We start from the raw sequence: 24721 nt of genomic DNA, 5'->3' as shown, positions 1-24721 counted from the left end.
GGTAACGGAGCCGTAGACGACTCACGACCTCGGCGATGGCCCTCGACGATTCTGGATGGCAGCAGGGGCGGCGTACCTTCACCAAAAACCAGCAGCAGCGACCTGGGTTTGACGATGAAGAAAAAGGGCGGCGCTGGGTTAGACGCGTGGAAGGCTGACGCCGGTGATGGCAAACGACGACCGGCGCCGTTTGAATCGCCGGATTCCAGTTACAGCAGCGGCGACGATTTCTGAATTGGGAAGTTAAGGCTCCTCTTTGTTTCCTTCAACAGATATGGGAGAGAGAGAACTTCGGAGGGGGAATTGAGGACGAGGTTGGACGGGGCTGCTTCCAGTCGACGACCTCCCGCCGAATTCTGGAGCAGCGGCGGCACCCGCCTCGGCTGAAGGTAGAGCGAGATGGAGAGAGGCGTGAGTGATTTAGGAGAGATAGCAGAAGCGTGTTTGCTTAGAGAGAGAGAACCGAGTGCTATATAGAAATGGGCTCCTATTTTAATTGGGTTGGGCCAAAATTTTTGGGCTTTATTTATTTTAATATTTGGGCCAATTTTAATTTAAGTTGGGCCTTGTTTTATTTTATTCGGGCCTGCTTCACTTTAATTCCTATGGGCCGAGTTTCTTCATAATTAAAGCCCAACTACATTGTATTTTAATTGGGCTGTTATATTATCTGAGCTGAGCCTTGATTGATTTATTTATTTGAGCCCAACTACCCAATCATTTATTCATTGGGCCAAGATTTATTTAATTACTTGAGCCAATAAATTATTTCAATTGAGCCTCACCTTTAATTCTTTTGGGCTCAGTCTTTAATTGTAGTCAGGCCATTTCATATATATTGGTTGGGCCGAAAGTTGGGCCTTATTTATTTTATTCAGATGGGCCTCTATTACTTCATTTCAATTGGGCCTTTTATATAATTATTCAGGCCCACTTTTACTTAATTAATTATTAGGCGGCCTTATGTCGAGCCTTTTAATTACTTAAACTTACAACAGTACTTTCTCCCATTTATTAAGCCCGATTGAGTTTTACGAGGATAAAGCGAGTAAGTCGAAGTATTTATTTATTCTTTCCTATCGACTACGAGGAGCGGTGTTTATTTAATCGGCGGATTAGAACACCCTGTAGAAAACGGATTAATTTTAGATAATTATCCAGCTTCATGAGATGAGACTTAGCTTTTGTTTAAATCCGATAGCCTGGATTAATAGTAAAATTTCCCGATTATTATTTCAGAATAATAATTCATGCATAAGAGGATCATGCATCATTAATTTCGTATTCTCATTATTTGAGGATTTTGCTCGAGCAGTATCTTATTTATATTCTCATAATAAAGGTCAAGCACGAGATTAATAATCAGTCAAGGAGCTACTGTACCACAGAAAGTTTCTATCAGGTGGGCATTACTTTCATATATATCAAATGAGTTTAAATGTTACGTTCAAGCAAGTTATTTCATGACTAAATTAATTGAAGTTATTTCAAATATTGTCTTGCCATAAAATGTTTCAATTTCAGTATGATATCTATCTGATGTTACTTTTATCATGTAATCGAATTCGGGTCTTGAGCAGTTGATAACTATCCTGCCAGGGCTAGTGTACACCAGTGACCGTGAGTCATCTAGCGGGTTGGCCGGTCAAGTGACCGTGAGAGTGAAGGAATATTAAACTGAATTAATGCTCCGTTTGCCCGATGATCGTTTCTTGGATTATTATTAATTTATCATACAACGATTAATCCTAACATGCTCCTATGAATTTAACAACTGCACGTTGGAGTTAGAAAATACCTGAAGAATTCCTAAGAATTCGTCAATCTATCGCTGAACAGGTCAGCCAACTTCAACGCTCCGTTTGACCCCTCAAACGACCTCCAATCGTATTTTGTGCAGAAATACGACTTCTGCGTCTTCGAAAGAGCTTTCCGTGGCCGCCTGATTCGTCTGAATCGGAGTTCTGTGGAGGAAGTTATGGCCGTTTTACGGAGACTGCCAGAACTTGGTTTCCTGCGAAAATCTGACTCCAGCTCTGATCTTCTCGACTGTATCCCGCTCAGCTTTCACCGTTGGATGGACAACGATCTATGAAAGTCCCAAAAGAGAATTCTCCACACTTTTTCCTGCGCCCCACAGCTCTCTCAAAAACCCTAATTTTTATCAGTGTATTTTCCTGAGAGCTGACAGCTGTATTTAAATAAAATTAAATACGTGTGGGCACAGAATTAGTGTAGGAGGCGTCTTTCTCTCCTTCTAGGGCTAGGAGACATTGGGCCAGTCCAGGGACCAGATACAAGGAATAAAGATGGGCCTCAAATAAATTAATTTATCTATGGTCAGCCCAGACCATAATTAATTTATAAATATCAGTTCATTCCACTAGAGAACCGATACTGACTTACCCCTTTATTGCCGGTGATGAGTCGGGGGGCTTGTATTTAGACTTATTAAATCTCCGTATTTAAAATATCCGACATCCATTAATTAATTAGAGCTCTGACAGCTTAAATTAATTAATCTCTTTATAAATCCTTAAGCAGTACCACTCAAACTTTATTATTGCGCCTGAACTTAATCAACCTGCAGGGTTTAGCGCAATAAACCTTATTGAGCTCCTTAAGGGGATGTCATTATCCTATACCGGATACGGGTACTAATACAGATAATCAAATATCATATATTAACCGCTATCACCCAAGATACAGAGTACTCGAGTTAGTATATAACTTTCACCCATAGTAAGTCAAAGTGATATACGAATTAACATATATATCTGAATACTTATTAGTATTAAGATCTTATAAGTCACCGAGATCTTGATTCTTCACTTAAGTCAGATAGAAGAATACATCTCAACTGTGGTCCTATCAATACGTAATGACGTACCAGTATAGACAAGTAGTCAAGACAAACTACTTCCATCTATACCGCAGCCTAAACCAATAACTTGTCCTAGAGTTATTTCGGCTGTGATTATATTATATCTCTTAAGGTTATTCCAATTATATGGTCTTCTGTGATCTACAACACACCATATAATCTACTTATATAGAGATAAAGAACATACATATGCAATCATGAACACAATCAGATAGGAGATTAGATAGTGAACTTAGGAAACATTGTATACAAGCATAAAACGTTCTTGCTTTCAGTATACAAATCCAACAATCTCCCACTTATACTAAAGCAAACTTTTAGTATACAATGCGTCTATTTACCAATCACCTAACACTTCTCCCACTTATACTTAAAGTTTCCTAAGTGGGTGGCATCAAACTGGCATCAATCGCATTCCCATCTTTCAATGACCATTTGCGATAAGCCTTTTGTGAAAAGATCAGTAGGTTTCTCCAAAATGTGAGAATTTATTCTTTGAGCACATAACCTCGATTTACGAATAATCGTATAACTTGGTACTTACTCTCCATGTGTTTGACCCCTTGTGGTTCTTGGATTCCTTAGAGTTTGCAACTGCACTTGAGGTACCACGAAGGTGATGCTCTCACGCAAACTAGGACTCACTCTTAGACCCTGGAGGTAGTGGTCAAACCAAAAGGTTTTACCTCCCAAGGAAAACACATAGCTCGAGGTAATTATTCTTTGTTCCGGTCAGCCTGGAAATCCGAAATCATATAATCCTAAAAGGAACTAAACTGTCTAACTGGTAAACTATCCTTATTCTCTAGTCAGGGACTTGAGAATATAATTTACCACAATTCAGTGTCCTTAACTAGGACTATACTGATATCTTACAATCATGCTAACTGCATAGCAAATATAAGATCTCGTACATAGCAATCCATACATGAAGCTATCTACTGCGGAAACGTAGAATACTGCCTTCATTTCCTCAACCTCAATAGGCATCTTAAGACATAGTCTTTAGATAAAGGAACGCCATATCTAAAAGGTAGCAATCCTTTCTTGGCGGTATTCATACTACAACGAGTATTCTCAGTATCAATGTAAGACACTCGAGATAAGCCTAACATCCTTTTCTAGTGATCCCTTATTACTTTGATCACATAGATGTATACTGTACCTCCTTAGTCTTTCATATGAGACTGTTCGGATAACCATTACTTTATGTCTTAACAATAGCTCCATATTGTCGCCAATTAGGAGGATATTGTTTACATAAGATGCAAGATTAACCACATCACCGATGACACGAGAGCGATTGACACGAGATGTTTCTCTCCCTCCCTCACGTAACCTCGATGGTTTAAGTGAGCTGCTATGGGTAAAATGATCCGAATGTTCTGAGCATGGCACTGGCGAAAATATCATCATAACCTATACCCTCACACTGGGCATAACCTTTCGCCACCAGTCTAGTTTTAAAAACTACGACCTTGCTCATTCGGACTTATCATTCTCTTGTATACTCACTTGCAACCTATGGCTTTACGTCATTCTGGTAGCAAGATTTTCTTAGTATACAACCATATTCTTAATGGATTGCTCCATTGAGGCGTGCCAGAAATCTACATTCTCGTCTTCCACTAATTCCAAGTAGATATCTGGGTCGATTCTCTTATATTCACTACCAGGGACTGAATCCAAAGATTCTCCCAAGAACATAAATCGATCGGGTTGTCCCACAACCCTCCCACTACAATGGATCTGTGGTGGCACATGTGTGTCAACAGTGCGTGCAGTGTCTTGTGGTACAAAACTCTTGCACACTTGGCTTGGGTGATGGAATCGCCTGTCTAATGTCTTCAATTTCTTGAAGCACACTATCTGACTTGGATTAGTAATTATTCCCATAGTCCACTTCTAAGAATCGTGTGTCATTGCTAATGACCACCTTCTGATTCTTTAGGACTAATTGCAAAGATGCATAACTCATCATCGGACATATTTTTCCAAGAGTGACCTATTTCTTCTCTCCACCACACCATCTTATATAGGGATTACACGGTGTAGTAAACTGGGTTGGAATCCCAAACACTGACAATGAATCAGAAAAGATCATTCCTAACACATTATTGACCCTTGATCCCCTTTGTCATGAATGACCCGGTCTCCATCTTTTCCTCTATACAGGATTCGTAGGTTCCAAGTGGTACAACCTGGATTGAATCCAATGTACTGTTTAGGCACGAGCCTTTGGATCCTGTTAAGATAGATGTGACCTAATCTAGGGTATCAATATGTGTAAGATCCTCATGAGAGATTAGCCTTAACTTTTTCTCTTTCTTTTGTTCAATGATGTAAATGTAATATAAAGGTATTTTGTAGACAAGTTATAGTATGAAGAGAGATGTTCAAAAATACCAGAATAGACAACTTTGTCATTTCTTATGATAGAAACACCACTATCAAAAATGACATAAGATTCATCTATTCAAAATTTTGGAACATGATAAGGAACTCTCAAAAACTAAACTATGTCTTTAGGACTTAAAGACAAGTCTTCAATTGCAACAACTGCGACTCTAGTCACGTTGCCTATGAAGACAATCATCTCATCACTTCTCAGCTTCCTTGTCAGCCTAAAAACCATGCAAGGTGCAACAATCATTATCAGTTTCTCTCGTTATCCACTACTCACAACTGAGTAGAAAACGAGCTGACATGTCTCAGTTACTATAGCAAGTGAAGTACCTTAACCCTTTGCCTTGAGTATCGAAAGAAGAAATTTCCAATACTCAATCTTATCACACCACTACTCCCACTATTTCCCTTGTCTTTCTTGCCCCTTGGACCCTTCTTCTTCCCGTCATTCGACGAAGAAGATGGCTCACTTTTGGCAATAACAAGTGCTTGCACATCTCTTTCCCACAACTTCCTTAGCCGTAACTAGAGTAACTCAAAAGAAGTATCTTTCTTGCTCATAACAGCATTGAGGCGGAAGTTCTTAATTAAAAGACTTGGGAAGAGAGTTCAGGATAATATCGACTTTTTCCTCACCGTCGATACTCCCACTGAGCAAGTCAAGTCCGTCAAAATTTGCATGACATGCTCGTGCACTGAGCTGTGCTCACTCATAAAAATAACAAGATTACTCTCATCAAATTTAAATGAGCAGCTCAGTCCGACTCTCCGAACACTTTCTTGAGTTTCAGCATGATGCTAATAGCATCGTCCATGCCCTGATGTTGGAGCTACAAGATTTGTGACATTATACTCATAATATAGCATATAGCCACATTATTCGTCTCATGCCACCTTTTATGTAATTCCTTTTTCTCATCAGTTGACTCATTATTCGGCCCATAAGAACGTGGAGTAGTAAGCAACACAAAAAATGTGTTTAGTTTGTGATAAAGATAGGAATCCAAAACTGCGTTTCCATTTTATATATGTGGATCGGTTAAAAGACTTTGTGCAAGAATAAAGAAACAGGAGACATAGACATATCTGAAAGTAACGAACATAAAGCACATAATTCGTAACAATAATATTGTAACCTTTTGATAAAACAATATTAATGAAACCTCCAACTGCCCAAGAAATCTCACGAGTAAGCCACGTTAGGGTGGTCGTTTACACATGAATTCCTCAACCAGACTATTTACCTAGTCGTTTAATTTCCATCCATGTCAACTTGACCTTTTGACAAAGGAAATTAATTGTTGGACTTAAACCAGACCATATCATATTCAAGAAGGGACTCCGTTGGGGAGTTGTACATTGTACTTGAAATGATATCTAAACAATAACCACAATTTAACCTTGATGATTAAATTCTTGAAATTAGCATACTCACTAGGACCATACCGCTTTCAATTTAATCTCTTGGCTATCTTATTTAAAATCCATCCTCTAAAGTACTTATGAAAATCATACGAGTAAGCCACGTTAGGGTGGTCGTTTACCGCATAACTCCCACTACTTAAATGGATTTAAATATTTTTAATAGAAATCTCAACTTAACAAACTTGTGAAATCAAATATGAAGTAAGCCACGTTAGGGTGGTCGTTTACTCATATTCTCAAACACTTTGTCTTGAGACCGCATGTGGAGGTCTACATAATTTTAAGAATAAAAATTATTTAGTAATAACCACAATCTAACTTTGAAATTAAATTCTTGAATTTGACATACTCACTAGGACCATGCCGCATTCAATTTAGTTATCTTATTTAAAATCCATCCTCTAAAGTACTTATGAAAATCATACGAGTAAGCCACGTTAGGGTGGTCGTTTACCGCATAACTCTCATTACTTAAATGGATTTAAATATTTTTAATAGAAATCTCAACTTAACAAACTTGTGAAATCAAATATGAAGTAAGCCACGTTAGGGTGGTCGTTTACTCATATTCTCAATCACTTTGTCTTGAGACCGTTTGTGGAAAAATAAATAATTTTTAATCATCCATAAAATTATCAACAGCTTAGTCTTTTTAATTCAAAAGGTTTGATCATGCTCAACACATAATCCTAAACATGCTCATCTAGAACGCAACATGTAAAACATGCTCAGAATTCTAAAACATGCTTAAGAAAACGATAAACCTAGCATGCTTGTCTAAGCGCAATTAATAAACACATATTAACAAGCAGAGACAATAACAGCATGCAACGAGCATAAAGGACTAACACCACGACATGCAAAGAACAGAATTAAAACAATAAAGTTCTTCGTGACCCATTCGTGGAACCCCAAAATTCTAATCTATTACAAAGAACAGAAAAGAAAAAGAAATAAAACTCAAAAACGTAAACTCGGCCCGAAACGCTTCAAACAGGCCCGTCTTTGAAAACTAGGGTTTGGGCCCCCTAGGGTTTGACAAAACGCAGCTGCCACCTCCCACAGCAGCCGCCCCGGCGCTCGGCAGCAGCAGCCCGGCGCGCTGCCCGGCGCGCAGCCCCGGCGTGCAGCAGCAGCAGCCCGGCGCACTGCCCGGCGTGCAGCAGCAGCAGCCCAGCGCACTGCCCGGCGTGCAGCAACAGCAGCCCGGCGCACTGCCCGGCGTGCAGCAGCAGCCTCCCGGCGTGCAGCAGCAGCAGCCCGGCGCACTGCTCGGCGTGCAGCAGCAGCCTCCCGGCGTGCAGCAGCAGCAGCCCGGCGCACTGCCCGGCGTGCAGCAGCAGCCTCCCGGCGTGCAGCAGCAGCAGCCCGGCGCACTGCCCGACTCTCCAACCTCCGTCCATTCGATGTTGATTCGTCGTCGTCTTCGTCTCGATTTTCAATTTTTACAGATTACAACAGAAAAACAAAAAACAAATGAAATTCTAATCTAACCACGGATTTTCTCGTGGTGAAAAACGATTACAACGTCAAAACGACGTATCCCACGAATCAACAGACCACGAAGAACAACGGCAGTAAAAACAACGCACATTATTAATCGTACATAAATTAATAATAGAGCCAAGAAATTAATCCTGGGCTCTGATACCAATTGAAGGAATATTAAACTGAATTAATGCTCCGTTTGCCCGATGATCGTTTCTTGGATTATTATTAATTTATCATACAACGATTAATCCTAACATGCTCCTATGAATTTAACAACTGCACGTTGGAGTTAGAAAATACCTGAAGAATTCCTAAGAATTCGTCAATCTATCGCTGAACAGGTCAGCCAACTTCAACGCTCCGTTTGACCCCTCAAACGACCTCCAATCGTATTTTGTGCAGAAATACGACTTCTTCGTCTTCGAAAGAGCTTTCCGTGGCCGCCTGATTCGTCTGAATCGGAGTTCTGTGGAGGAAGTTATGGCCGTTTTACGGAGACTGCCAGAACTTGGTTTCCTGCGAAAATCTGACTCCAGCTCTGATCTTCTCGACTGTATCCCGCTCAGCTTTCACCGTTGGATGGACAACGATCTATGAAAGTCTCAAAAGAGAATTCTCCACACTTTTTCCTGCACCCCACAGCTCTCTCAAAAACCCTAATTTTTATCAGTGTATTTTCCTGAGAGCTGACAGCTGTATTTAAATAAAATTAAATACGTGTGGGCACAGAATTAGTGTAGGAGGCGTCTTTCTCTCCTTCTAGGGCTACGAGACATTGGGCCAGTCCAGGGACCAGATACAAGGAATAAAGATGGGCCTCAAATAAATTAATTTATCTATGGTCAGCCCAGACCATAATTAATTTATAAATATCAGTTCATTCCACTAGAGAACCGATACTGACTTACCCCTTTATTGCCGGTGATGAGTCGGGGGGCTTGTATTTAGACTTATTAAATCTCCGTATTTAAAATATCCGACATCCATTAATTAATTAGAGCTCTGACAGCTTAAATTAATTAATCTCTTTATAAATCCTTAAGCAGTACCACTCAAACTTTATTATTGCGCCTGAACTTAATCAACCTGCAGGGTTTAGCGCAATAAACCTTATTGAGCTCCTTAAGGGGATGTCATTATCCTATACCGGATACGGGTACTAATACAGATAATCAAATATCATATATTAACCGCTATCACCCAAGATACAGAGTACTCGAGTTAGTATATAACTTTCACCCATAGTAAGTCAAAGTGATATACGAATTAACATATATATCTGAATACTTATTAGTATTAAGATCTTATAAGTCACCGAGATCTTGATTCTTCACTTAAGTCAGATAGAATAATACATCTCAACTGTGGTCCTATCAATACGTAATGACGTACCAGTATAGACAAGTAGTCAAGACAAACTACTTCCATCTATACCGCAGCCTAAACCAATAACTTGTCCTAGAGTTATTTCGGCTGTGATTATATTATATCTCTTAAGGTTATTCCAATTATATGGTCTTCTGTGATCTACAACACACCATATAATCTACTTATATAGAGATAAAGAACATACATATGCAATCATGAACACAATCAGATAGGAGATTAGATAGTGAACTTAGGAAACATTGTATACAAGCATAAAACGTTCTTGCTTTCAGTATACAAATCCAACAGAGAGGTGGCCACCTCTCCGGCACACAGTTCCAGATATGATAGATTACAAGAGAACTTAGACTGATCAGTCGAACTTTAAGAATCACAAATGAATTTAGTAAGCTTGGGCCTTTTAGCTAAAACTCCCTTGCTGTACTGTTTATGATGGCATGACAATTTACAGTTTTGAAGCATGTATTTTTATACTTAGGCCTACGTGCCCACTGAGTGCTTTTGTACTCAGCCCTGCATATGTTTTCTAAATGTGCAGGTTGAGCTGATGTGATGATGGTGCTGCAATGAGCGGAGTCACCATGGTTGTTAATAAATAGTTAACCTGTCTAGAATATGTCTTCATACATATGTCTAGCTACTTTCCGCTGCAAAATGTTGTTGATGTTATAGTATGTTATGTCATACTTTGAGTCCTAAGATAATGGTTTCATATGATGTATAACTTGATTAATGATATTAATTAAGTTTTATGCTGTCTTTCATAGACTGTTTTCAATTGAGTATTAATGAATAAAAATGACGAGTTTTATTAAGATGAGTAAGTTTTACGGCTATAAATGACGCCCCTTTTCTTCCCCTTCTTCTTTAACCCCATCCCTAGTCACGGATCACTCGCCCTAACTATCCCTAGTTAGGGCGGGCTGTGACAGAATGGTATCAAAGCGAAGGAAAGCTCTGAATTAGAAGTCTTGAGTTTAGTCTAGAATGAGTCACTAGACTAATAGTTATTAACAACCATGAGCTCAGCGCACCATCACACCAGGCTCAACGAGGTATGTAAAATTTCAAAGTTTATTTGACGTTAAATTTTGAAGAGCATGATGTTGAGGTTATATGATGAGTTATGATGTTACACTTTGAAGGTGCATAGTTTGAGTTTGAGGATGACAACCTGGTTAATAATGAGTTATTATGTTGTAAGAGCATATGTTGACATTACATGATGAATCATGAGAGCGTTTATATCATATCATGTTATATGATTGAGGATGCATAATTATGAGTTATGATGTGATGTATTTGAGATGTTTTGTGATGAGAATTGTTTGAGCAGTTGTGATAAGTCACAATGATTTAGATGAAGGAATCTAATGTCATTGTTAAGAGAGATTTTCTACTAAGTAGAAGGATGAAATGAGAACTTAGAGCTAAAGCTTGAGAGAATTAGAAATTGCTTTAAGTACTTGTTTGTATAAGTTATGAGTTTGAGTTATGAGCTTGAGTATAATAGCATGATTAATGATGAGTTATTAACATGCTGCAATGAGATATTGTACGATATGTTTGAGATGTTTTATGACGCGAGTTTTGCTCACGCAACCTTAATGGTACTTAAGGAGGTATCATGAGCCATAGTCTTTGGAAATGGCTTTGAGAGAGAATTGTTGAGTTGTCTTACTGAATCACGATCATTTAGATTAAGGGATCTCATATCATTGTTTAGAGAGATTCCCTACTGAGTAAAGATGGGACGAGATGAGAATTTAGATGTTTTGAGCTTGAGTTTTAAGATAACAGTACTACTTAGTAGGAGTTTTGCTAAGTTATGTTTTGTTTATTTCTGTTGCTGGAGCCAAGTAGAGTTAGTTCCTAGAGTCACCTTTAAGTTCTCCTTATAGGTTGGCCAGGACTGTTGGCACTGCACGAAAGTGGACTGTTGTGAGATCGAACTCAGGAAAGATCGGATACGAGGATGAGGCGTACAGTATGTGGTACAGAGATACCCTAGCATATTTTCAAACACATGTTCATAGACTATGAAAGGATGAAAGCCTTATGGTTGTTACTAGACTGGATGGCATCGTGCACCTAGTCCCCTTGCTACCAATCGAGTGGTAGGATTGAGCAAGGAAGAAAGCCACTCAATATGATGGGACATGTCGTCTTGAGCATTGGACCCACAGGAGATGGGATTTGTTACAGATACCCAGATTTTCTATGCGGATCTACTGACCGGATGCTTGTTTTCTACCAGGGACTCTAGAAGAGTGTAGTAGATATCGAGTCGATCCTTGAGTATCAGTTACCAAAGATGATAAAATGATAAACGATAATGAGGATGAGAAGTAGCCGAGGAGGGCTAGAGTTGATGAGGATGAGAAGAGAAGTCAATGTAGGCTAGAGCTAAGGATGATCTTGAGAGTATGCGCGGTACACCCTCGTTTTTGATTAGTTGCAATTACATTGCAATGTATATAACTTACTTAGGAGATACTGGTACTTGAGATTTTGACATGATGATAGATAAGCATGCGAATTTAGTACCCTACTGATGTTAAATAGATGGATGTTCCTAGTGTGTTAAAGTAGCAACTAGATGAGTTAACTGGTAGCAATTACCGTAGGAGGTCCAGACCGAGACATAGTACTATTAATGGTGTTGATTTAGAAGGGACATTACGATAGATACTATGGTTTTTGTAGGGTTTAGATAACCCCTTTATGTAAGCCCTCTAAAAAGAGGCATTCTACTGATGGATATATTAGGTTGACCAGAGTGGTCTTTTTGTTAGCATTTCGTGAGTGCTTATTGCCTTACAGATGAATGTTAAGGTGACCGTGAGGGTTTCCTTAAAGTTGAGTTAGTAAATTGAACTTGAGTTTTGAGGATGCTTAGAGCGTTGGTCGAGTTGAGTTTTCCTTTTGTGATTTCAAAAATGCCTCAAAGATGTCATCAAGAGTGTGATGTGAAGGATAGGCGGGATAATACTCCGCCACCACCACCGCAACATGAGAGGAGAGTCAAAAAAATTATTGAACTTTCGAAACAAGAGTCTAGAACATAGGACCCTAAGTTTAAGCTTTTAGCTTGCTGGTATGAACTTAAGTTTTGTTAAATATAGTATGTTGAGGGTTTAGAAGACACAGAATTTCCAAGTTCGGGATAGTATATCCCGTGTGACTGGGGAGTGATTATGTTGGACCTGGCCAGTCCGCATGATCCAAATCTCAGTAGACGTATTTTGGGTTTATAAACCCATGTGTTTCAACTTTCGGTTGAAAAGCCAGATGGGTTCTTACTCTAGGTCATTTTTGTTCGACCTGGTAGTTACTTCATTCTACCCTCTGGTAATTCATTTGAGTCTCTTGAACAATTTGTTTTGATGTCGTTCTAGGGTTGAACCCTTACAACTTTTGAGTTATCCTAGTAGATTCTTTTGATGTATAAGACTAGTGAGAGGCACGTCAGAGAACTTTAACATCCGAGCAACTGGTAAACTACACCTGAGAACAATTCAAGGCTACTCTTGAGAAATATGTACCAAGGAGTACAGTGAGCAGCGAGAGGCTGATTATCGAAGTTTGATGCAAGAAAAGAAATCGGTTGTAGAGTATAACCGAGAATTCTGTGAGCTATCACGTTCGCTCATCAGAAGATGGATACTGATGAAGAGATGTTTGAGTTTTAAGTGCTGGTTTAAGGCAGGACTTTAAGGTAGTATGGGCAAGTTATTGGATGCACCAGTTAGAATCCTGTTTAATACAGGAGCCTCGCATTCTTTAAGTGTTTGAAGCATGTTACCTTCAAACTCGAACCAAAACGAGCTAGTCCCAAGTTGAGAGTAATCACTCCTGTAGGAAGAGCTACTACAGTTTCTCACATGATTTCTAAATTAGAGTTTGAGTTAGGATCACTAAAGATGAAAACAAGAACCTTGCACTTAATACCTATGTGGAACGTAGACATTATTCTAAGGATGGACTGGTTAGCAGAGAACTTTGCCCCGATTGATTGTAAGAAGAGACAGATAACTTTCCAACCACCTGGGAAGGAACAGACATGTTTTCACGACATTGATAGAAAGAAGAGAATTCCAATCATTTCGGCACTTCAGGCGTCGAAATTGGTAAAGAAGAAAGGAGCACAAGCTTACCTAGTTTACTTGAATGATGAAGGAGAATCAAGTAAAAACTTTGAGGATGTAGTAGTGGTAAGGGAATATAGAGATGTATTTCCCGAGGTCTTACCAGGATTGCCACCAACAAGATAGTTGGAGTTCACTATCGACCTAGAACCTGGATCAGCATTAGTGTCGAAGGCACCCTATAGAATGGCGCCTAAGGAGCTACAAGAGCTGAAGATTCAGCTACAAGAATTGCTCGAGTTAGGTTTTATTAGACCTAGTGTATCCCTGTGGGGAGCACCAGTCCTTTTTGTCAAAAAGAAGGATGGCACGTTGAGAATGTGCATAGATTATCGAGAGCTGAATAAATTGACACTCAAGAACAAATATCCTTTACCGAGGATAGATGACTTGTTGATCAATTACGAGGAGCGAGCTTTTTCTTGAAAGTTGACTTGAGATCAGATTACCACCAGTTGAAATTTTGACAAAAGGATATACCTAACACAGCTTTTCAAATGAGGTATGAGCACTATGAGTTCATAGTTATGCCATTCGGTTTGACGAAGGCACCAGTAGTTTTCATGGATCACATGAATCAAGTGTTCCATCAATAACTGGATAAATTTGTCCTAGTTTTCATAGATGATATTCTCATCTATTCGAAGAATAAGCAGGAGCGCCAAAACATTTTAGAACGATGTTGGAAACGCTAAGAGTTGAGAAGCTTTTTGCCAAATTCACCAAGTGCGAGTTTTGGTTGAACGAAGTAACTTTTCTAGGACATATTGTATCATCCAAAGTAATTAAAGTTGACCCCGCCAAGGTACAAGCTGTACATGAGTGGAGATCACCAACTACGCCTAACGAGATTTGCAGCTTTTTAGGCTTAGCAGGATACTAGAAGAGGTTTATTGAAGGATTTTCGACGATAGCAAGACCGAGAAAAGAAGCTAAGTACAATTGGAAAGAGGAGTGTAAAGAGAGTTTTTAAGAGCTTAAAGGAAATTGACTACAGCACCAGTGCTGCTAGTCCCGGAAATGGATAAAGAGTATACCATCTACACAGATGCGTCAAAGAATGGGCTAGGATGTGTTTTGATGCAAGAAGGAAGAATTATAGTCTATGCATCATGACAACTTAGACCCCACGAGATAAATTATCCAACACATGATTTAGAGCTTGCAGCCGTTGTGCATGCCCTGAAAATTTGGAGACATCACTCTACGGAGTTAGATGTGAGATTTTCACGGATCACAAAACTTTGAAATACTTTTTCAAGCATAAGGATATTAACATGAGGCAAAGGAGATGGCTCGAATTAGTAAAGGATGTTAACTGCGACATTAACTATCACCCTGGCAAGGCCAATGTAGTAGTCGATGCATTGAGCCGAAAGGTCTCGTCAAAGTTAGGATGTCTTCTCACGAGAAAGGATGAGCTTATAAAGGACTTTGACAAGATGAGGATAGAGATGATAAAACCACCAGGGACGATAGCGAGTATTATTGCGACGATGCCTAGTTTGAGGAAAATGGTGATTGAAGCACAAGGAAAGATGAGACAATGAACAAGTTACGAGAAAGGATAAGAGCATGAGATCTCAAGAGTTACCAAAAAGCATCAGACAATGCTATCTTATTTTAGGAGAGAATATGCATTCCCCGCGACGATGAACTTAAGAATACGATCATGAGTGAGACTCATGACACGCCTTGCACCGCCCACCCAGGAGGCACAAAGATGTATCAGGTTGTGAAAAATAGATTTTTGTGGGACGGGATGAAATGAGACATAGCTTCGTTTGTAGAGCGATGCTTAGCTTGTCAGCAAGTGAAAACATTACACCAACGACCCTATGAGAAGTTAAAACCGTTGGAGATTCCCGAGTGGAAATGGGATCACATAGATGGATTTTGTGATAGCTTTACCAAAAAGTCAAAGAGGAAATACAGCAATTTGGGTGATTGTAGATCGACTAACAAAATCTGCACATTTCATACCGATCCTAATCGCGTATGGACCAGATAAGTTAGCACAATTGTATGTTCGTGACATTATAAGATTGCATTGAGTACCGGTGTAGATCACCTCAAAAAAATAATATTACATCCCGTTTTTGGATGAGTTACAGAAAGAGTTGGGTACAAGGATGAATTTTAGCATAGCAGACGATAGAAGATATGATAAGAACTACTATCCTTGATAGAGGAGTAAATCGGGAGAATGTGTTGCCACTAATTGAGTTTGCCTATAAGATGTGAGACAAAGTTTCGAGATAGGAGACAAAGTTTTTTTTTTAGGTTTCACCCTCAAAGGGGATGAATAGATTTGGAGTTAAAGGACAGCTTAGACCCAGAGTTATAAGTCCTTACGAGATATTGCAAAAGATAGGTCCAATAGCGTATAGGTTGGCTTTGTCACCTAGCTTTGGAAATGTGCATAACGTGTTTCACGTGTCACAATTGAGAGGATATATATTTTCGACCCAAACCATGTGGTTTACTAAGAAGAAATGATCTTAGAAACAGACTTGAGTTATGAAGAGAGACATCAGATGATGCTTGATCATAAAATTCGGCAATTGAGTAATAAGTCGATTGCATTGGATAAGGTCCAATGGAGATATGATAGTTAGAAAGAAGTGGAAAGAGAGCTTGAAAACAAGATGAAAGAAAAATACCCCGAGTTGTATTAGCAAAGATATGCAAATTTCGGGACGAAATTTTTGTTAAGAGGGGTAGTATGTAGTGACCCGCTCTTTTATATATATTAAAATCCAGTATTTTGTGTTTATTATTTTTCATCAGCGAATGGAACCGATTATTATCCGGATATGAATTCAGCTTATGATCCTGAATTTATATTATTGAAGCAGTCGGTGATGTTTTTCAAAAGTTATAACTGGCTTAGCGAAGTCATGTTATTTATTGAGCGAGATGAGACTATCGATTATATTATTTATAATTACTTAAGTTGTGGATTATTGCCGCCTCATGAGTTAATTAAATCTGCGGATTTAATTTAGATTCATTTTACACCCTGTCAATTCTAGCAAGGCGGGAAATCATAGGTTGAAACACAGGATTTATTTAAAAAGTTAGACAGTATCAAAGCAGATACGAGCACGTGATTCATATTACAATTACAAAAGCACCGAGATATACGAATATATCTCATTTATTCACCACAATCGACCTCCATTTCTATCTTCAAAATTACACCAACACTAAGTACCAAAAGGAAATAACAGAATAAGAAAAGGGAAAAGGAAAAGTGGGCTGCAAAGGCAGTCACCACTGCACTCTTTCCTCCTGCTCCACCGCCTATTTTGCACCTTTTGACTAAGCACACTCAAGCGTGCATACCACATCCAACCACCATCTCCAATCTTTTGACTTTACAGCCAACAACTCACTTATTAAAGCACCCGCCTAACACTTCATTCCTTCTCTCATACACCAATCACCAGCAAGGGAGATGAAGAGAAGTTAATTCCTGCTGCCAACTGCCAAGTATCGAGAGGTGAGTCTTGGCCTAAGTTTTCTTCATTCCATACTTGCTTCTTTCTGCATTTGTTGAGGAAACAACATTTGCAATTTCAGTTCATTCCCCATTGAATTCAATAATAACAGCAGCCACCAACACATTCTCAAGGTATTTTTATGCTATCTCAGTTCACTACTTTCATATACACATTTTACACCCCAACAGAGCATGCTTCATGTATTAAAGGTTCAGAAATATAGGATTAAGCATACTACAGAGAGACATAGCAAACCATATGCGAATACATGATTAATGGCATAATCTTTTATTTCATAAGAATCTACATTCTATATTTTTTTTTTACGCGAGCCACAAGCAATGAGAATTCATATGATACAGAAGCAATCAACTCCTAGATTAATTTCTTGCCTTCACAATAGACTATTCAACTGGGGAATGAAAACTAGAATAAAGACCTTACCTTGCTTAACTAAGTTCAAGAACCCAAGTCTGGAACCAAGCCGGGAGAGCTATGCTCGTGTTTAGGTGTGGGGCCGAGAAGCGATGACTGCCATGCTTTGTCGAGGTAATGGAGCCGTAGACGACTCACAACCTCGGCGATGGCCCTCGCCGATTCTGGATGGCAGCAGGGGCGGCGTACCTTCACCAAAAACCAGCAGCAGCGACCTGGGTTTGACGATGAAGAAAAAGGGCGGCGCTGGGTTAGACGCGTGGAAGGCTGACGCCGGTGATGGCAAACGACGACCGGCGCCGTTTGAATCGCCGGATTCCAGTTACAGCAGCGGCGACGATTTCTGAATTGGGAAGTTAGGGCTCCTCTTTGTTTCCTTCAACAGATATGGGAGAGAGAGAACTTCGGAGGGGAATTGAGGACGAGGTTGGACGGGGCTGCTTCCAGTCGACGACCTCCCGCCGAATTCTGGAGCAGCGGCGGCACCCGCCTCGGCTGAAGGTAGAGCGAGATGGAGAGAGGCGTGAGTGATTTAGGAGAGATAGCAGAAGCGTGTTTGCTTAGAGAGAGAGAACCGAGTGCTATATAGAAATGGGCTCCTATTTTAATTGGGTTGGGCCAAAATTTTTGGGCTTTATTTATTTTAATATTTGGGCCGATTTTAATTTAAGTTGGGCCTTGTTTTATTTTATTCGGGCCTGCTTCACTTTAATTCCTATGGGCCGAGTTTCTTCATAATTAAAGCCCAACTACATTGTATTTTAATTGGGCTGTTATATTATCTGAGCTGAGCCTTGATTGATTTATTTATTTGAGCCCAACTACCCAATCATTTATTCATTGGGCCAAGATTTATTTAATTACTTGAGCCAATAAATTATTTCAATTGAGCCTCACCTTTAATTCTTTTGGGCTCAGTCTTTAATTGTAGTCAGGCCATTTCATATATATTGGTTGGGCCGAAAGTTGGGCCTTATTTATTTTATTCAGATGGGCCTCTATTACTTCATTTCAATTGGGCCTTTTATATAATTATTCAGGCCCACTTTTACTTAATTAATTATTAGGCGGCCTTATGTCGAGCCTTTTAATTACTTAAACTTACAACAGTACTTTCTCCCATTTATTAAGCCCGATTGAGTTTTACGAGGATAAAAGCGAGTAAGTCGAAGTATTTATTTATTCTTTCCTATCGACTACGAGGAGCGGGGTTTATTTAATCGGCGGATTAGAACACCCTGTAGAAAACGGATTAATTTTAGATAATTATCCAGCTTCATGAGATGAGACTTAGCTTTTGTTTAAATCCGATAGCCTGGATTAATAGTAAAATTTCCCGATTATTATTTCAGAATAATAATTCATGCATAAGAGGATCATGCATCATTAATTTCGTATTCTCATTATTTGAGGATTTTGCTCGAGCAGTATCTTATTTATATTCTCATAATAAAGGTCAAGCACGAGATTAATAATCAGTCAAGGAGCTACTGTACCACAGAAAGTTTCTATCAGGTGGGCATTACTTTCATATATATCAAATGAGTTTAAATGTTACGTTCAAGCAAGTTATTTCATGACTAAATTAATTGAAGTTATTTCAAATATTGTCTTGCCATAAAATGTTTCAATTTCAGTATGATATCTATCTGATGTTACTTTTATCATGTAATCGAATTCGGGTCTTGAGCAGTTGATAACTATCCTGCCAGGGCTAGTGTACACCAGTGACCGTGAGTCATCTAGCGGGTTGGCCGGTCAAGTGACCGTGAGAGGTGGCCACCTCTCCGGCACACAGTTCCAGATATGATAGATTACAAGAGAACTTAGACTGATCAGTCGAACTTTAAGAATCACAAATGAATTTAGTAAGCTTGGGCCTTTTAGCTAAAACTCCCTTGCTGTACTGTTTATGATGGCATGACAATTTACAGTTTTGAAGCATGTATTTTTATACTTAGGCCTACGTGCCCACTGAGTGCTTTTGTACTCAGCCCTGCATATGTTTTCTAAATGTGCAGGTTGAGCTGATGTGATGATGGTGCTGCAATGAGCGGAGTCACCATGGTTGTTAATAAATAGTTAACCTGTCTAGAATATGTCTTCATACATATGTCTAGCTACTTTCCACTGCAAAATGTTGTTGATGTTATAGTATGTTATGTCATACTTTGAGTCCTAAGATAATGGTTTCATATGATGTATAACTTGATTAATGATATTAATTAAGTTTTATGCTGTCTTTCATAGACTGTTTTCAATTGAGTATTAATGAATAAAAATGACGAGTTTTATTAAGATGAGTAAGTTTTACGGCTATAAATGACGCCCCTTTTCTTCCCCTTCTTCTTTAACCCCATCCCTAGTCACGGATCACTCGCCCTAACTATCCCTAGTTAGGGCGGGCTGTGACATAAAGTAATTGTAAAAGTTGTAGGGACCACAAGATTAAGCTATTTTTTTCTATTCTTTTAATCCTTAACCCATTTCCTTAATAAAGTGAATTTAAACAATAAAATAAACATGGAAAGTTGAAATGCCTTAAAACTGAAATGCCTTAAACTGAAATTTAAAAGGCGGCAGTACAGAATGAAAAAGTGGCGCCAGAATAGAAGAATTTTAAGCAACACACATTTCATAAATGAGCCCAAAAAAAGGCGGCAGTACATTTGTGGAACTTTAAATAGAGAGGGCTGCTCTCATTTCATTCTATCGCCCAACACTTACAATCAAAAAAAAAAGAAAATGAGGAGGAAAGATTTGACAAGTGAAGAAAGGGCTGCTCTCATTCAATTCTTGATCATCGAGAAAGAGACCATAGCCTATCTACGGGAAAAAGGGGAAGTGGAAGGCATTGAAGAGCTCGAACATCGTTTAGGTATTCACCAAGCAACAGTTGAAGGCATTGAACAACAATTCAATGCCTTAATGTTGCTTGAATAGTGCATATGCAGATGGTTTTTTGTTTTTTGTAAATGCCTATATGCATAGTTGAAAGGCAAGAAGTTGTGCATGGTTTTTTGTTTTTGTAAATGCAGTTTACACACTTAAGAAGTTGTAATGCAGATGGCAAGAATGTAATGCAGATGGCAAGTGTGAATGAACTTAGTTCTTGGGTAGTCGCCAACACTACTCTACCTTGTAGAGTAGTGGGCATCAGTCCCATGAAATCAGTAACAGCAGATACTACTACACCAACAGCAGATAAGTACTACACCAACAATACCACTGTCATATCCCAGTTTTTAATCACTGATTAAAGACTTAATAATTAGGGTTCGGCATCCATTAATAATAAAACTGATTTGATTTATCTGATGTGATTTAATTGTTATATATGTGTTTTGATGTGCTAAATTCTTATTATTATTATTTGAATCCGTTTGAGATTTAAAGGATTATTGAGTAGTCAATAATTATTATTTCGGATTATAACTGACTTAGCAGAGTCATGTTATTTAATTTATATACGATAGAAATAGTATTTCTATTATTTACTTGAAGTCGTAATTAATTTTCGACTTATAAAACGAGTTATAAAATATATAATTTATAGAGAGTTATAACGAAGCTTCGTTATATGAGAACCCGAAATTAGTATTACAAATACAGAATAAGGATTTTATTCATCACATTCATCTAGCACCTACACATTTCCACATCCATCTTACTCTTAAATAAATTGATGGTGTTGGAAACACTCATCATATGCCAACCATCCCACTAAACACTCATCATTCCACTAAACACTCATTATTCCACACACTCATCATTCCACTAAACACTCTTTACACCTTCTTTTGCCAGCCATCTTCTACACCTTTAACATCTCAACATGCAATTAGCTTTTATTTAATCAAAATCAACATCCAACATTCCTCCCATTCCTCCTAACATTCTGATCCAAGCTATACGTTCTTATGCTTGAATTATAATTCACTGATTCCAGCTTTCCAAATCAGTTTCCAAGATTTCCCAAAACAAGAAAGAGGTAATAAACGTCCATTAATTCTTCCAATTCTTTCATAGTTTTCAGATCCAAAATTTCATTGTTAAGCTTGGCTGAATAAATTCGCAGATCCAATTTTGGTGAATTCAGAAAGAAGATTTTCCTCATTTCCTACTCATATCAAGGTTACTCCAATTCCTCTCCACTCTATCTTGTTAATTTCGATTCAAGCATCAAAGAACAGAAGAATACGCACGCACACATGTTAATATATTTTCTAAGCTATTACATTTACAAGGTTTGATTTTTGCTAAGAAAATGATAAATGAATGATGAAAGAACAGATTTCTAAACAAAACCCTAGCTTTGCTATACTTGTGAATCTGGACTGAATTTGGGGGTTCTTGTACTCTGTCTTGTATGTGTGTCCGGGAACGGAGTGATGGGGGTGAGAGCAGCCGGCGGCTGCTCACGGCCGAAGGCGACACGGCGGCGGTAACCGCCTAGCCCTTGTCCTGCCAAAAAACGAGAGAGAAGAGGGTAGAAAGAGAGATGGTTAGGATTTCAGTTTTAAAAAAAAGGGAAGTGAGAGAGAGAGAAGGGAGGACTCATCTTCTCCAGTGACGACGACGCGGCGGCATCGGCAGCGGCGACACGGCGGCGGGAGCAACGAGCTGTTCCTGATCGGCCGGAAAAGAGGAAAAGAAAGGGGGGGCAATTTCAGATCTGGGTTTAAAAAAAAATAGAAAAGAGAGGAAAAGGGGGAAGAATTGGAACCTACCTTCCCGGCGAGGCAAGGCCCGGCCTCCACCGCGACTCCAGCCAGACAGACGACGGAGGAGGCGACTAGACGGCGGCCGTGCGCTCCCTATGGCGGAGAGGGCAGATGCCCTGTTCCAAATGAGGGGATGGAGAGGAGGCTACCCGCGCACTTTTCCGAGCAGGAGCCGAAGCAGGAAGACCAGGCGGCGCCGTGCTTGGCCACGGCGGAGGCGGCAGTGGCACGCGAAGGAGGCGGAGGCGACTGTACCAGCGAGAGAGAGGGAAGAGGAGACCGAGGGAGTGAAAAGAGAGGGGACGAGACGACGGCGAGGCGGCGCGCCGGAGGCGGCGCCGACCTCAGCCGAGTGAGAGTGAGAGAGACGAGAGAGGCAGACCGAGAGGGAGAGAGTGAGAAAGGTGTGCGTGTGTTATGTGTTTTGTGTGTGTGGTATATGTTGTATGTATTAGGGTTAGGTTTAGAGTGGGCCGAAAATTTTTAAAAAAAAAAGAGTGAGTGGGCCGATTTTTATTAATTTGGGCTCATGTTTTAATTTGTTTGGGCCGATTTTATTTTACTTCTGCTGGGCTCTTTTTGTTTTAAAATTGATGGGTTTTTATTTTAGTTGTGTAGGCTAATTTTATTTAAATGCTTGGGCTATTGTTTTAAATATAGGCCTACGAATTTTGGCCTTATTTCTTAAAAAAAAAAAATGTTTAAATTTTCACTAAATTACTTAGTGAATTTAAATCTCTTGATTTAAATTTTAATATTGGAAGTTGGGATTATTTATTCTAAATGAAGTCCATTCTATTATTTAAATTATTAATGGACTTTAAAGCAAATATTTTGGGATTAAGCCCCATTTATTATATGATAAAATTATTTTCAAAGCTTACGAGTATGGATTTTTTTTTTTTAATGGTTAAAATGTTTTATTTCATATCAATGGATTTTAAAATGTTTTATTATTTATAAATGAATAATGGAATTTCTTATTTATTTACATGATAAAAAAAATGTGGAATTGTGTTATAGAATGATTAAGTATATGATTTACTTTATCAAATGAGCTTGGGATTTAATTGAGATATTAAATTGCTAAGCATGTGTTTATAAATGATTTATTTATTTAAGTGATGAAAATGTGCGAAGTATTGGAAAGCATGATTTATAATTTTCAGGGTGATAATATATGGCTTGTTCTTAATTGATGGAGTACTTGACTAAATGACGGGTATAGAGGGAAGTTATGGATTATGTACATGTCGATGTTCGAACAAATGGGTTCGAACCTATATGATAGTTACATGATAATTGGTTACATTTTATTGATTGAATGAAACGAGATTAATATGGATGCTAGAACCCTAAAACATTAAAAGATACCTTAGGCACGTAGAATTAGACTTTGTCTTATGACAATTTCTTCACGAACTTATCGACTCTTCATCAATGAAGGTCCGGGCGACAGAAAGTGAAGCAGAAGAAGAAACGACTCCACGCCAGCTTTAAGAACAATTGAGGTGGGCATTATTTTATTATTACGTATATAGAGATCCCCTGCGTGACGTAGGCCTCATATGCGAATATATATGCATGATATGTTTTGACTATTTATTCAGTTCTTATGAAATGCTTATATGTTTAATGCCCTTTATGAAAATGAAAATGTTATGAAAATGAAATGTTTATGAAATGATTGACTGCCAAAATGTTTATGTTTTTATATGTATCCTATCTGTGTTGGTTCGCCAACTTTAAAGGAAATCCAATTGGGATCCTATGCTAGACAAAGGTCGCTAGCTAGGGTTAACGTGTACACTTATGGAGACCGCGAGTCGCTTGCGACCGGTCTTGGCGTCCGTGGTAAGGAGGCCTCCTTCCCGGCGCGTGACAGAAAGGACAGATATGGATCATATAGACTGAAAATGGGATGCATCCACCTTTATGAAAATGAACGAAATGTTTTAGTAAGCGCAGGTCATTTATGAAAACCCATGTGTGTTACTGTTATGGCAGTTCAATTTATATATGTATGCATGTTGTATTTTCGGCTTATGTCACTGAGTATTTTTATACTCAGCCCTGCATGTATTTCTAAATGTGCAGGTTGAGCAGGCGATGGAATGGATCGGTGTTGAGCGGATTTCCCTTTTGATGTTTATGTAATGAAACCTTGAGTATGCATCTCCATATGCATAACTCACACGTTTTTCCGCTGCAAACACTCTGAATTTGTTATCGTATTGTGGAACTTATTACTCCTTCATTTTGTTTAACTTTCATTTGGGGTTTAGTCGTTATGGCTGGCTCGTTTGTTAATTA

General features: G+C 38.9%; 1 long non-coding RNA gene across 1 annotated transcript; it reads left to right on the top strand.

Moving 5' to 3' along the window:
* The first annotated feature begins 21245 nt into the window (after positions 1-21245).
* Positions 21246-24721, top strand: LOC131016196 (uncharacterized). Its single transcript, XR_009098882.1, has 3 exons — positions 21246-21818; positions 23855-23919; positions 24506-24721. It is a non-coding gene; the product is annotated as an uncharacterized LOC131016196 (long non-coding RNA).

This window comes from Salvia miltiorrhiza, chromosome 1 (assembly GCF_028751815.1).
Source record: "Salvia miltiorrhiza cultivar Shanhuang (shh) chromosome 1, IMPLAD_Smil_shh, whole genome shotgun sequence".
In the NCBI taxonomy this organism is placed as follows: Eukaryota; Viridiplantae; Streptophyta; class Magnoliopsida; order Lamiales; family Lamiaceae; genus Salvia; species Salvia miltiorrhiza.
The sequence above is the reverse complement of the archived record's forward strand: the minus strand, read 5'-3'. Positions and strand labels throughout refer to the sequence as shown.